The 12,405-nt window shown below is 44.3% G+C and overlaps 1 protein-coding gene across 1 annotated transcript in view; it reads right to left on the bottom strand.

Moving 5' to 3' along the window:
- The window catches only part of LAMA2 (laminin subunit alpha 2), a 1,492,466-nt gene that overhangs the window by 1,023,716 nt on the left and 456,345 nt on the right, over positions 1-12,405 (bottom strand).

Raw genomic sequence — 12,405 nt, 5'->3', positions numbered from 1 at the left:
TGTTTTGCATGGATTCATCTTATTTGGGTCAGCAGAAATGGGGACTGCTGTGAAATATGTCAAAAAAGTCAGTCATGAATTTATTTAGAGGGTAATTTTCTATCAAATCTGCACGTTATACAGATTATTAAAGGGAAAGTAGGCATATACTGTCCCTTTGAAAATTATAGCACCAAAATATGCCTGTACAGTACACATTTACTCCTGCTAATTTGTGCAAAAGAATTTCTTGAGAAAATTTGTATGCATGCTTTTGAAAATGCAAAATTGTACGCATAAGTGCATTCCCCCTCCCCAGTCCCATCCTCAATAATGCCCTCTGCCTACTGCAGGTGAGCTTATATGCATACAAGATATATCACATAAGTTTACCCGCATATTGGCTGAAGGAACGCAGTACTTTTTTGTGCCCCTTCATTCGTAATGTTACAAAAAGCTGAAACAGCTCAAACTGGGAAGCCATTCTTCAAAATCACACTCCAAGGCTCCAGCTCCAGAACCAGAACATCTCAGATCAGTAAGGTAACATTTAAATATGTAAAATTATCTTAATATGCTATCAAATTGAATCAGTTAAATGCAAATTGATTACCTCACAATTGTAGAAAACCACTTATAAAGTCCTAGAAATACACCTCTCAGCCCCTGAATCTCTCTCAATATTCAAAATCATTCTTATAGAAAGAAAAAATATAAACATCCTAAATGTAATAGAAATCTTAAGAAAAACTTTTTAAACATGTTATTATCTTCACTCTAAAGTGACTTTTTACATGTCATGACTATAATTCATTTCACTCAATCATTGAGAAACAATATAATTGTCTTATAACAGAACATAAGAACATAAAATGTTGCCATACTGGGTCAGACCAAGGGTCCATCAAGCTCAGCATCCTGTTTCCAACGTGGCCAATCCAAGCCATAAGAACCTGGCAAGTGCCCAAAAACTAAGTTTATCCCATGCTACTGATGCTAGTAATAGCAGTGGCTATTCCCTAAAGGCCTAATTTTAAATCGCCAGCGCATGTAAAATCCACGAGATACGCAAGTGGCCAGGCCGCGGTATGCACGAAAGAACCAACTGGGAAAAAAGGGGCGGGCTGGGGATTGCCTGGGGCAGGGTCTAGGCGGGAGCAGGGGCCGGCTAGGACAGCGGTATTAGGTGCTGTCCCGGTGAAGTGCACGCCGGGAGCTGGCCAGCGTGCGCAACTTACTGCTGCTTGGGAGAGCAGGTATGTTGAAAAATTTAGAAAAATAGGTTAGTTGGGGGCTTTTTGGTATCGGGCAGAGAGGGGAAAATGGAGGAAGTTTATCTAGGGGGTTTAGGAGGTTTTCCCCCAGTCTGATCCATTATTGGATGAGCTGAATTTATAACATGCACGTGTTGCTCACGCATGTTATAAAATCTGATACCCGCGCATATTTGCACATCTGATTTTATATCAGCACGCGCAAGTGCGGGTGGCTGCCGCTCGCATGCACAAAGGGGGGACATTTTTTAAGAAATGCACGCCAATGCTGCTAAGCCTTTCCCCAGTTTCCTCCCAGTTCTCTCTGTATTGGATTTTACAACATGCGCACGGCGATACGTGTATGTTATAAAATTGGCATGTGCATGCATCGGAAACCGCATGCACTTGGACGCCCATGCACAGCTTTTAAAATTGACCCATAAGTCAACTTGATTAATAGCATTCAATGGGCTTCTCCAGGAATTTATCCCAAACTTTTTTAAACCCAGCTACACTAACTACCCTAACCACATCCTCTGGCAACAAATTCCAGAGCTTAATTTTGCATTGAGTTATTGGAATTTCTGCATTCAATCCATGAAAAACCATTTAAATGTCCTAAATGTAATCACTGTACTGAATTAGAGAATGCTAGTACAGTCTATCAAGGACTAGCCACTCCAGTTTTTGAGACTGTACTATCAATATCTCTCAATGAGAGATCACTTCAATGTTCAGAATGTGCTCTCTTTCTGTTCTGACAGTGCTATCAATTTCACTCAATGAGATCACACTCCTGTGTTCAGTTGCCACTCTAACTTAATGAGACCACTTTAGTGTTCAAACTGTGTTATCACTTCCAATGAGAGTCCATATGTGTATTCAGACTGTGCTACCACTCTAACTCAAAAAAGTGCACTCCTGTGTACAAACTATTACTAACAACACTCTCAATTAATAAGAAATTATCAAATTGTCTTCACAAAATGAGAAACATATCAAACTTTCAGATAAAATTCACACAGCCTTAGCAAGGTCACTGGGAAGGGACTATCTGCAACCACTAAGGTCTTCTACTATAACACAAATCACTAGTTCAAAATTTGTCTCACCTCAGTGATTTCAGAGACCTCTGAGATCCCTTTGATATGGGGAGAGGATATCTGGACACCCCAGACCACAGAAAAGGCATAGGACAAGAGCAAAGATACACAAATTGCCCATCAACAATGACACAGCTACCAGTTACCAACAAAAACACTTATACATGGTGCACGGACATATTGGTCTAGTCAATGCCAGTTCAGTTAACATATCCAGGACATTACAAATTATTCAATTTTGAAATTTTAGGGATAACTGAAACATAACTAGATGAGGCAGGAGGAATCTCACTTAACAAACAATGCACAGAGCATTTCTTCTTCATACACAAACCAAAACAATGAAAAACATAGGAAAGGAAAAGTAATCCTGTCCCAAAACACTATCAAGATGTGCCAAATCCCATATCCACAGGTGTCAGAATCAGAATGCCTACTAATCATGCAAGAAGTGGGAATCCAATAAGGCTCCTAGTGGTCTGTTGGCTTCCTTGAAATAAGTTCACATAATTCAAGACCTGCTAGAACTGATCATAGATCTGATGCTAATAGTCATCAAACTTGTGATCATGGGTGACTTTAACCTACACATAGAAAACCTGTCATCACACACAGCTAATTTCTCACCATTATGTCAATTCTAAATCTTACCCAGGCAGTTAAATCCTGTACACATACTGATTTTACACATGGAAATGGAAAATCTAGGACATCTTACAGATAGCATTATGTCATGGACAGTTTACTCACTAATGAGGTTCTTCCTATGCAGTGACTTTAAACACAGACCAAGAAATCTCAGACCCCAGAAAATCTGTTAAACACCCTAGAAATCCCCCCTATGGATGAGAAGCGTGTGTCTGTGACAACCCAAGTAAAGGTATGGCATGAAAACCTAGCAAAAGGTTTAGCTAAAATCGCCTCACAAAAGATGCCCACCTTGGTACTCCTAAGAACATTGAGCCTTAAAATATCAAGGGTGAACGCTAGAAAGAAAACTGTATAAATCATTCCTTGAAGAGGACAGACTGCAATGCAGGAGAGGATCAGAAGGCTCATCAGTATACTACTCTCAGCAGCCCCAGCACAGGTCTCCAGAGGATACCGTGAGCTCCCATAGCCCCGCATGGCCTGTGTCCAGTCCCTGACCTTTGCCGCTGTCATGTGACGGGGCAAGGTCAGGTTGATGCCATTTTGAAAATGGCTCGACAGACCTAGAACTGAAGACCAGTGATTGCGGTTAAAAATATGGGGATTTTCAGGGGATGGGATGGAGGTCTGGCTATCTCCAGAGCTGGGGGTGGGGAGGACCACTAGTCCCCAGGGATATTTCATTTTTTGGATGGGGAGGGGTGGGGCTGATTGAGAGGGTAATTTGGCTAAAGGGGCACTTTTGTGGATTAAGGGGGAGGGGTTTAGGAAGGAAGCGGGCCATCACCGCTCAATTTGCCAAATTTATTTTCCTCTTGAGGGGCCAGAGCTGCCTCGGAAGGCAGTGGGGGGGAGGAAACAAGGGGGTATCCAAAAACTACTGGGGTAATTTTTGGCTACTTGGGGGGGGGGGGGGAGGAGGTTTGGGGCTTTAGGCCTTTTAAGCGATGGTGGCCCTGGCCAAGGTTGTTTCTTAGGCCCCATACCGAAGCACAGTTTTTATTGCACATTTCTGCCGGGATATAAAAAATCACTCAGCAGCACTGCTGTGACAGTTTGTTGGGGAGGGGCTCTATATTGAGGCTTTGTAAATCTCCCTACAGTATAAGTTGGAAAAGCTTGGGCACTGGCATCAGGCCGGGAACTGGGCCTAGGCTGAGACCCTGACATTGGGACCCCCAGGGCTCCTGTCCCCAAGTTTTAGTGGGTGGGAGCAATGGGGCGGGCCTGGGGAGGCCCCATTTTGGTTTTTTTGGGAATGCTGGGGGGAGCTCAATGCTTATTTTGTTTCTGCAAACTACACAAACAAAATCTACATTAAACAAAACAATACCTGGGGGTGGGAGGGAGGAATGAAAAAAAAAAGAAATCTAATTTTTTTCCTTGCAGACCCATCCTTATTTGTCAACACATCCAGTGTGTGCAGTATGTTGGGAAAAGGAGACACCCAGCTTACTGGCACAGTCCCAATACTCGCTACTCATCAGGCACAGATATGTCTGAGAATTACACTGATCATTAGTCCACTTGATTAGTCCAGTAAGAAAGTGAAGATAAGCATATGAAGGTGACGTCATTCCCCAAAATAAAAGGAGAATTTCATATTAAAAAATCACCCCTCTCTCCCATGTAACAATGAATCACCTTTCTCTATGTATGACACAATAATTTAAATCAACTGAAAATAGATGCCTGGGGGCTGTAGCACTGTACGTCTTCTTCCTACCCCTCTCCAGCTTTCTGCCCTATCCGTGCTGAAGGTAACAAAGTAACACACTAATAAGGGCAGATAAAGACCAAAAGGGTCCGTGCAATCTGTCTAGTTGAGATTCCCATCTGCATCCCAACACCAGTATCTTTTACCTGATTTTCAACTCTCTTCCTAGCATTGACCCTATATCTGTCCCAAGCAACCCCATATCTATTACAGTAATGGCCTCTGCCAGTAGGTGATTTCAGGCCTTCCGACACCTGCTGTTAGAACAATATTTAAATCATGCAGGGCTTCATACAGACGAGCCCCACAGTTCAAAACAGGGGCAGGAGGAAGGAGGCGCTGGTGGTGCTGACTGGGGCAGAGGGAGAGAAGGGAGCGCACAGGTGAGGGGGTAAGTGGCAATGAGGGGGGAGAGCATGGGAAAATCAGAGGCAGGGACTTCGGGGATAAGACAGAAGAAGAATAGGAAGCAGGGACTGGGGATAGTGCAGGGCAAGAATAGGAGTTGTGGACTGGTGGAGATCATGGGAAGAATGGGATTCAGGGACTCAAAGAAAGATGCTGGGGTGGGGAGCAGAGGAAGAACAGAGATTTGGGTATTGGGGGTAGGAGAAGAGCTGGAACTCTGACACAGTTGGGGGCAGAGTAGGGATGTGAATGGTGGAGACAAGGGGACTGAAATAGGACTTGGGGGGAGGCCACGTGGCAATAGGGGTGGATACTATTGGGAGGTGTTAGATTGGCTAGGGGAAATATGAGCGAGGGTACAGGGAGGAGGCTGAAGGATGGGGTGTTGTGAATAGCCTAGAAGACTGGAGAGAGGGTGAAAGGCAGTGGTAAAAGACTGGGGTGCTTTGGAAGGGTGTGAGAGGAAAAAGATGGGTCTGTGGAAGGCGTGAAAGGGTGGGAATGAGGCTGGAGAGGTGGTGAAAGAGAGGTAGGGGGTAAGACAGGAGAATGGGCTGGAGGTCAGGGAGGGAATGAGCGACAGAGAAGGAAAAGGGATTGGTGAGGGGTTGATAGGTGATAAGAAGGTAGATGAAGATAGGATGAGTACAGAAAGTGAAAATGGGGGAACTAGGGAATGGGTTGAAAGAGAGGGGGAACCAGGATGCTGCAGTAGGAGTGAGAGACAGAGGGATGGGAAGGCTGGAAGATGGTGAGAGTGAGAGATGTAAAGCTGACAGATAGATGAGAGGTAAAAAGAGGGAGACTGGGGACTGGAGGGATAGAAAGGTGGGAGAAATGTGACTATGAGTGGATAGAAAGGCAAAGAAACACTTTTTTTTTGCTCAATAGACAGCCAAGATGTGGAATCTGTTGCTAGAGGATGTGGTTATGATGCCTAACAGAGAGGTTTAATAGAGGTTTGAACAAATCTCTGGAGGAAAAGTCCATAAAACATTATTAGTCAGATCAGAGAAAGCTATTGCTGTCCTGGGTAATAAGTAACAAGAAATAGATTTACTTTTTGGGATTTGTCACATACTTATGATGTGGACTGGCTACTGTCGGAGGCAGGATGTTGGGCTTGATGGACTCGGTCAGACCCAGCACGCCAATGATAATATTCTTATATTCTGAAGTCACTTAAACTCTCTGTGTTAAAAATCAGATGTTAGCTTCTTCCAGGCAGGGACATATGAATTATCCTAGTATTGTGTACACTGACAGTGCTATATATAATATTACAGAGAATCTCTGCACATTATTTTCGGATCTGTCTTTTTAACAAAAAGAGGCAAAATGAACCTGCAGTCTCTTTTATATGGATAAACACAAGCTAAGACTAAACAGATCCTAAAATAGAAGTGGCAGCTCACTCTTCAGCTAAACACACAACTGAGATCACTCAAGCATAATTAAAAGGCCATATGTTAACTTCAAAATATAAATCTCAGAAGTGGATATGGCAATAAGAAAAGGGAAAACAGCAAACACTGTATCTTGAGGCGCATCACGACTATGAAGCTTTTTATCATGTCCCTTTTTGAAAAACGAATTTATTTTGGCACTGTGCACTAGTTATATCAAGAATAATAGTACAGAAACATAAACTTTCTATTTTTTGTCAAACAAAGTGCATGAAGAGCTTGGTAGCCAGTGTGCGCAATAGAAGGCTTAAATATTAGAGGATGGATCGTTCTGAGAAACACATGAGGCCCCCTACCAGCCACCAGAAAGGGTTATGGTTTATAATGAGGAACTTTCTAGTTCTGGGAGGAATGCCTAGCGAGAGGAAGGGATTTCCTCTCCCCAGAGGGGAGGTGGGCTTGGGAGAAGGTACTTAAGGAACTGCTAGAAGTGCAAGAGAGGAATTAAGCAGGAGCATGGGCTGAGACTCTCGCAAGTCAGGAGCCCGCAGACGGAGGCTGAGGCTTGCAGCCTTGCTGGGTGCCAGGAGTGGATCTAGGCTTGAGAAGATCTGGGGGTTGGCATGTGTTGAAAAAAGCCAAGGAAGTTGGGATTTTTCTTTGGTCTGCCTTGGGTCAGAGATCTTTCGGGAGGAGAGGAGTTTCTGGTGCTGCAGTTGGAGTCCTGTAGCAGTGAAAGCCTAGGCCCTGGTGGGGTTGGACTAGACAAGCCCTCTGAAAAGTGGTCAGATCTGAAGTGGATGGGGCTGTGTGAGCACATCTTGGGAGTTTTGGGTGACTGGGGACAGGAACGCTGTTTCTTTCAAGTTCTGGATTTGACTACCAAAGTTATTTTCCCCCATCTTCTTTCTGCTGTATTTGCATTACGATTTATTGGATGTCTGGAATAAATTCTATCTTTTGTTTCAGGACCACACGCCGCCTGGTCAGTGCTTTTGTTGCATTGGGTGCAGGACTCCCCTTGGGCAGAGACGGATTTAGGAGTTTGCCATCCCTAGGTACTGTTTCTGCTGCTGCACCCCCCCCCCCCCTCGGAAAGGTGAAACAACCTTGAGCAGGAAGTGTAAGGCACTTCCTGCTCAGACAGATTCTGTTGCAAAAACTGGAAAAATCTGAGGCACATTTGCAAACATTTTCATCTTTCATGTTATAAAAATTAAGTCATTTTTCAACCTTGTTTGAAGGTGTATAATTTATTTTGGGTGAGGAAAAGGGTTCTTAAGTATTAGTACAGAAAGGAGATCTCAGGGATGGGCAGAAGAGAAGGTGGGGGGGGGGGGAGGACCAGGGAGGGGGAGAAGAAAATAGGAAGACTAAGAATGGGGTGAGGAGAAGGTGAAAGGATTGGGGGATAGGAGGGAGGCATGTGAGAAGGAAAGAGGACCGGAGATGGAGGGGAGAAGAGACGGAAAGCACTTGGGATGGGGGTGGAGAGGTAGATAGGCCTGGGATAGGAAAGATGAGAGATGGGGAAGGTAGAGGAAAGGGGGAAAATCATGAATCCGGGATAGGAGGAAAAGAGAGGGAGGGAGGGTAGTTCTGGGGTTGAGAAAAGGGAAGAGAGTGGACGAGATGGGGGGGGGGGGTGTTTCCAGGATCTGGGAAGAAGGGAGAAGAAAGAAGGAAGGGAGGTTCCAGGATCTGGGGGTTAGAATCTGAGATCAAGGTAGCGAGAACTTGAATTGCAGTGGGAGGAGGGGGGAGGAGAGGAGGTAGCCCCACTGTGCTCTGGTCCTGCTCCCCCTTACAACTCCTCTCTGACCTCTCAGTCTGACAAACACACACGCACACTTCCCCCTTCCCCCATCTGATCCACTCTCATCCCTCAGCCTTTTCTTCTCCCTACCAATGATCCCCATTCAGCCCCTCCTAAATCTTACCAAACTGATCTCCCTTTGCTCTGTGTGCTCCAGGCTCACTCTCCTCCTATTTTGTTCTCTGCATGCTGCCTGGGAAGAGAGGGGCTGGTCAGGAAGCAGAGTGGGCTAGTCTCTGCTGAGTGAAATTCAGCACAGCTGGAAGGCAGTACATTTTCAGCCAGCCTGTTGCTTCCTCAGCCCCCCACCCCCCTGATTTCTGCTGCCCTAGGCACAGGCCTAGTGTGTCTTTTGACAAATTTAGGCCTGCTTTTGAGCCTTTGAGCCCTATAGCTTTTGTGCTGTTCTCCAGAGAAAGAATCCTGGTTCCAGGGCTGCAGAAAGATTTTTTTTTTTGCTGCCTTTGCAGCTGCCAAAAGCAACCTCCAACAAAGGAAGGGTTACACACAGCATAAAGAATTCTCTGACAAACTACTAAGTGAGCTCTATTTTCTTGAATATCCATCCCTAGCTACCATGACTATGAGATGCATAATTCTGCAAAAGTATAAATCTCATCCCATTTTCGAGGCCTTTAATTCCCACTGTACATAAATACATGCATTCTTCTTCTTCAGGATTATGAGCTCTCAAAAGCACTATGGCAGGGGTGGCCAGCTCTGAACCTCTAGATCCACAAACAGGCATGCAATTCTATGCACTGCCTCCATTGTATGCAAATATATCGCATTCATATTCATTGCAGAGATCCTGAAAACCAGGCCTGTTTGTGGCTCTTGAGGACAGGAGTAGGCTACCCTTCGGCTAGTTATCCAAATAAACCTAGCTGGCTAACTTAGGAGTCGATTTTAAAACCTGCGTGCATGCATCCATGTGCGTGTGGCTTCCAGCGTGCGCACATGGACATGGCTATTTTATAATATGTGCACGTCAGTGCGCGCATGTTATAAAATACGATTCCCGCACACATGCATGCCAGATTTTAATATCCGCGCACATGTGCGGACAGGGAGGGAACATCCCTATCCACTTAACTACTCGTCCTACCTTTTCTCCTCTCCTCCCTGACCCCTAACCCACCTGTTACATTTTTTTTTTGTTGTTTTATAACTTAGCTGCTCCTTTGGAGCAGAAGTAAGTTAACGTGCACTGGCAGCAGGCTGGCGCGAGCTTCCCTCGGTCAGGGCCTAATGGCCACTGTCCCGGCAGGCCCCCCAGCTCACCCCTGTGTTTACCAGGGAATATGCGCATGGCTGGGCCATTTTTAAAATGCATACAGTGTGTGCAAGGCCCAGCCATGCGCATATCCCCCAGTTTTAGCGCGTGCAGCACTTTAAACATTTGGGCGTAAGCCTATATATTCAGCGGCATGGCTGCACCACTGAATGTATCTAGCTATCCTAAATTTAGCTAGAGAAGATTATCCACCTTACTTTAAGATATGTCTATGGGACAACCAGACTTATTTATTTATTTATTTATTTATTTATAACTTTTCTATACCGAAGTTCAAATAACAGCGTTACTTATCACTACGGTTTACATAACAACCATAAAACAGACAGTAACAATAATTGTCTTACAATGAACAAGGAGGAAATAAACTTGGATACAACATAAGCAAGGGGAAAAGCTAAGTGTCAACACTAGTAAGAACTGGATTATTGGGGTAGTGGCCAACGGGTAGGGAGGTTGACTGGTGGAGGGGGTGAGGGAAGATGGTTATTACAGCTTTATTGGAAATCAGTATTGTATTGCAGGGAAAGTCACGCTTGAGGTGCTAAAAGTGATCCTTCCCTTGCACGGGTGCTGCAGTGTGACCCCACTTCTGAGCACCACAGGGTGGGGGCCTCGGGAGAGCAGCGTCCTGTGCTCCTTAGTGGGAAGGGGCACGGATTCCTTCTCACCCATGAGCTCTGGCTTCTGGCTTTCAGGAGAAGCTTATGCCTGGCGGGCTAGAAATTCACCTTTAATTCTTACAAAAAAACAAACCCTCACACCACTGCTACCACTGCAGGTTAGTGAGGGATAGAAGGAGAGAACTGAAGACCTATACCCGCCCCTAGTGTAAAGGGTGCTGCTGCTTTCGTCTTTAATAGAAGACCCAGCCCCCCTCGCAGCCAAAGCATGGGTGCAGCTCCTCTTTCTCCTCCTATGTTAAGGCAGGAGTGGTTTCAGCTGCACTGGGCCTCACCCATGCAATGATGGAGCTGCCTTTCCTCTTATTAGGTTGGAATGGGAGAGGCATTATCCAGATAACTTATCTGGCTAACTCAATTCTTCCCAGTGACAGCTCCAGAATGACCCTGACTTATCCAGTCAAATTATAGCCAGATAAAAAGTTACCTGGCTTTTCTGGCACATCTCAATATTCGCCTACTGCTCACTTGCAAACTTGGTGCCAAGGTTACAGTCTATCAGCTTTGATACAAATCCCGATGTCACAGGTCCCGAAACACTATCGGAATTACCTCATAGTAGACTCTGGGAGGAAAACTTGGGTGTTTCTATGCAAACTTTTTGGACTTCAATCCACAGTCACACCTTTGTTGCCCATATCTGGGAACCCTCAGTTTATCCTGAGTAGAGGATCGGGCATATTTCGACAATGGGCAGTACAAGGATTACGAACAATCAATCGGGTCCTTTCTATTAAAACCAAGGGGGTGCATACCTTTCATGACCTTCAAACAAGATACCAATTACCAAATTCAGATTTTTATGCTTATTTACAGCTTAGACACTACATCACATCTATGAACCTGAACACCATCTCAGTAGGAGGAATGCAAGCAGTACTCAACATTATATCCAATCCCCGAATGAGTAAAATTACAAGCTCCCAGTATGCAAACCTACTGAGCCATAATTTGTTCAACAAGGCATACTCGGAAATTGTGCGCAGATGGGCAAAATACCCTCAGTTAAGGATCACTGGAATAGATATTAGATCATATTTACAGAAAATATATCAGGTGTCAATTAATGCCAATTTACGGGAAATGCTTTTTAAATTTATATGGCAACTTTACTATACACCTGCTACAGCCTGTCAGATGAAAATATGTCAATCAGGACAATGTATAAAATGTAAACTTGCTATTGGAGACTATCTCCATTGTTTTTGGTCATGTCCACTAATTTGCACCTTCTGGTGCAAGCTAAGGACCATCTGCTCTGATCTCTGTTCTCAATCTCTCCCAGAAGATCCTAAGTTTTGGTTATTTGGACAAGTTTCAGAACACCAATCACAGCTTGGGAAGACCCAAAAGCTGTTCCTGGATAAAGCTGCAGCGCTCGCTAAACAAACTACATTATCTTGCTGGGTATCCGAAAAGTCTCCGGACATTCAGCACTGGACGAACAAGATGCTCCGAATGGCAACCTTTGAATACTTAACGGCACGACAAGCAACAGGCACACAAAGGGACACCACAAGAAAGATTTGGGATCCCTTCATACAAAACCAGACTAAGGACATTTGTGACAAATTTCAAACACTCATAGGATACGAGTGACTGGGTATTCCATACTATGATATCTCTCTGGAACTTTAATACGCCTCAATCCATTCCATCATTCACTCATTCATTCCTTCACCCCGCTTAATCATAACACTGTGGTAGAATATTAGCCCTTCAACAACTTAGACATATCCCTTTTTACAGGTAATCCGTAGTCATAAACCTGCAATCACCTGTTTACTCTATTGTATTAGAGTTTCTCTGAAAATTTGGAAGGAAGGAGGAGGGGGGAGGGAGCTTCAGAGGTGCACTGAAAAATTCACTTGAGAGTGGGAGTACTGCAACCCTGTGCTACTTCTAGTTATCGCTGTTATCTGTTAGGTATTTTAATATATACACTACTAATGTATGGAATAACAGACTAATGTTATTTACAAGATGTTCTGATCTGTAAATGGAACTAGATTTTTGTCTTCAACAGTTCTTTGTATAACTCCTACACTTAAGTTAATAAAAAGATATAAAAAAAAAAAAAAAGTTACCT

Source organism: Rhinatrema bivittatum, chromosome 3, assembly GCF_901001135.1.
Source record: "Rhinatrema bivittatum chromosome 3, aRhiBiv1.1, whole genome shotgun sequence".
In the NCBI taxonomy this organism is placed as follows: domain Eukaryota; kingdom Metazoa; phylum Chordata; class Amphibia; order Gymnophiona; family Rhinatrematidae; genus Rhinatrema; species Rhinatrema bivittatum.
Note: the sequence above shows the minus strand (reverse complement) of the source record. Positions and strands in the feature narration are given on the sequence as shown.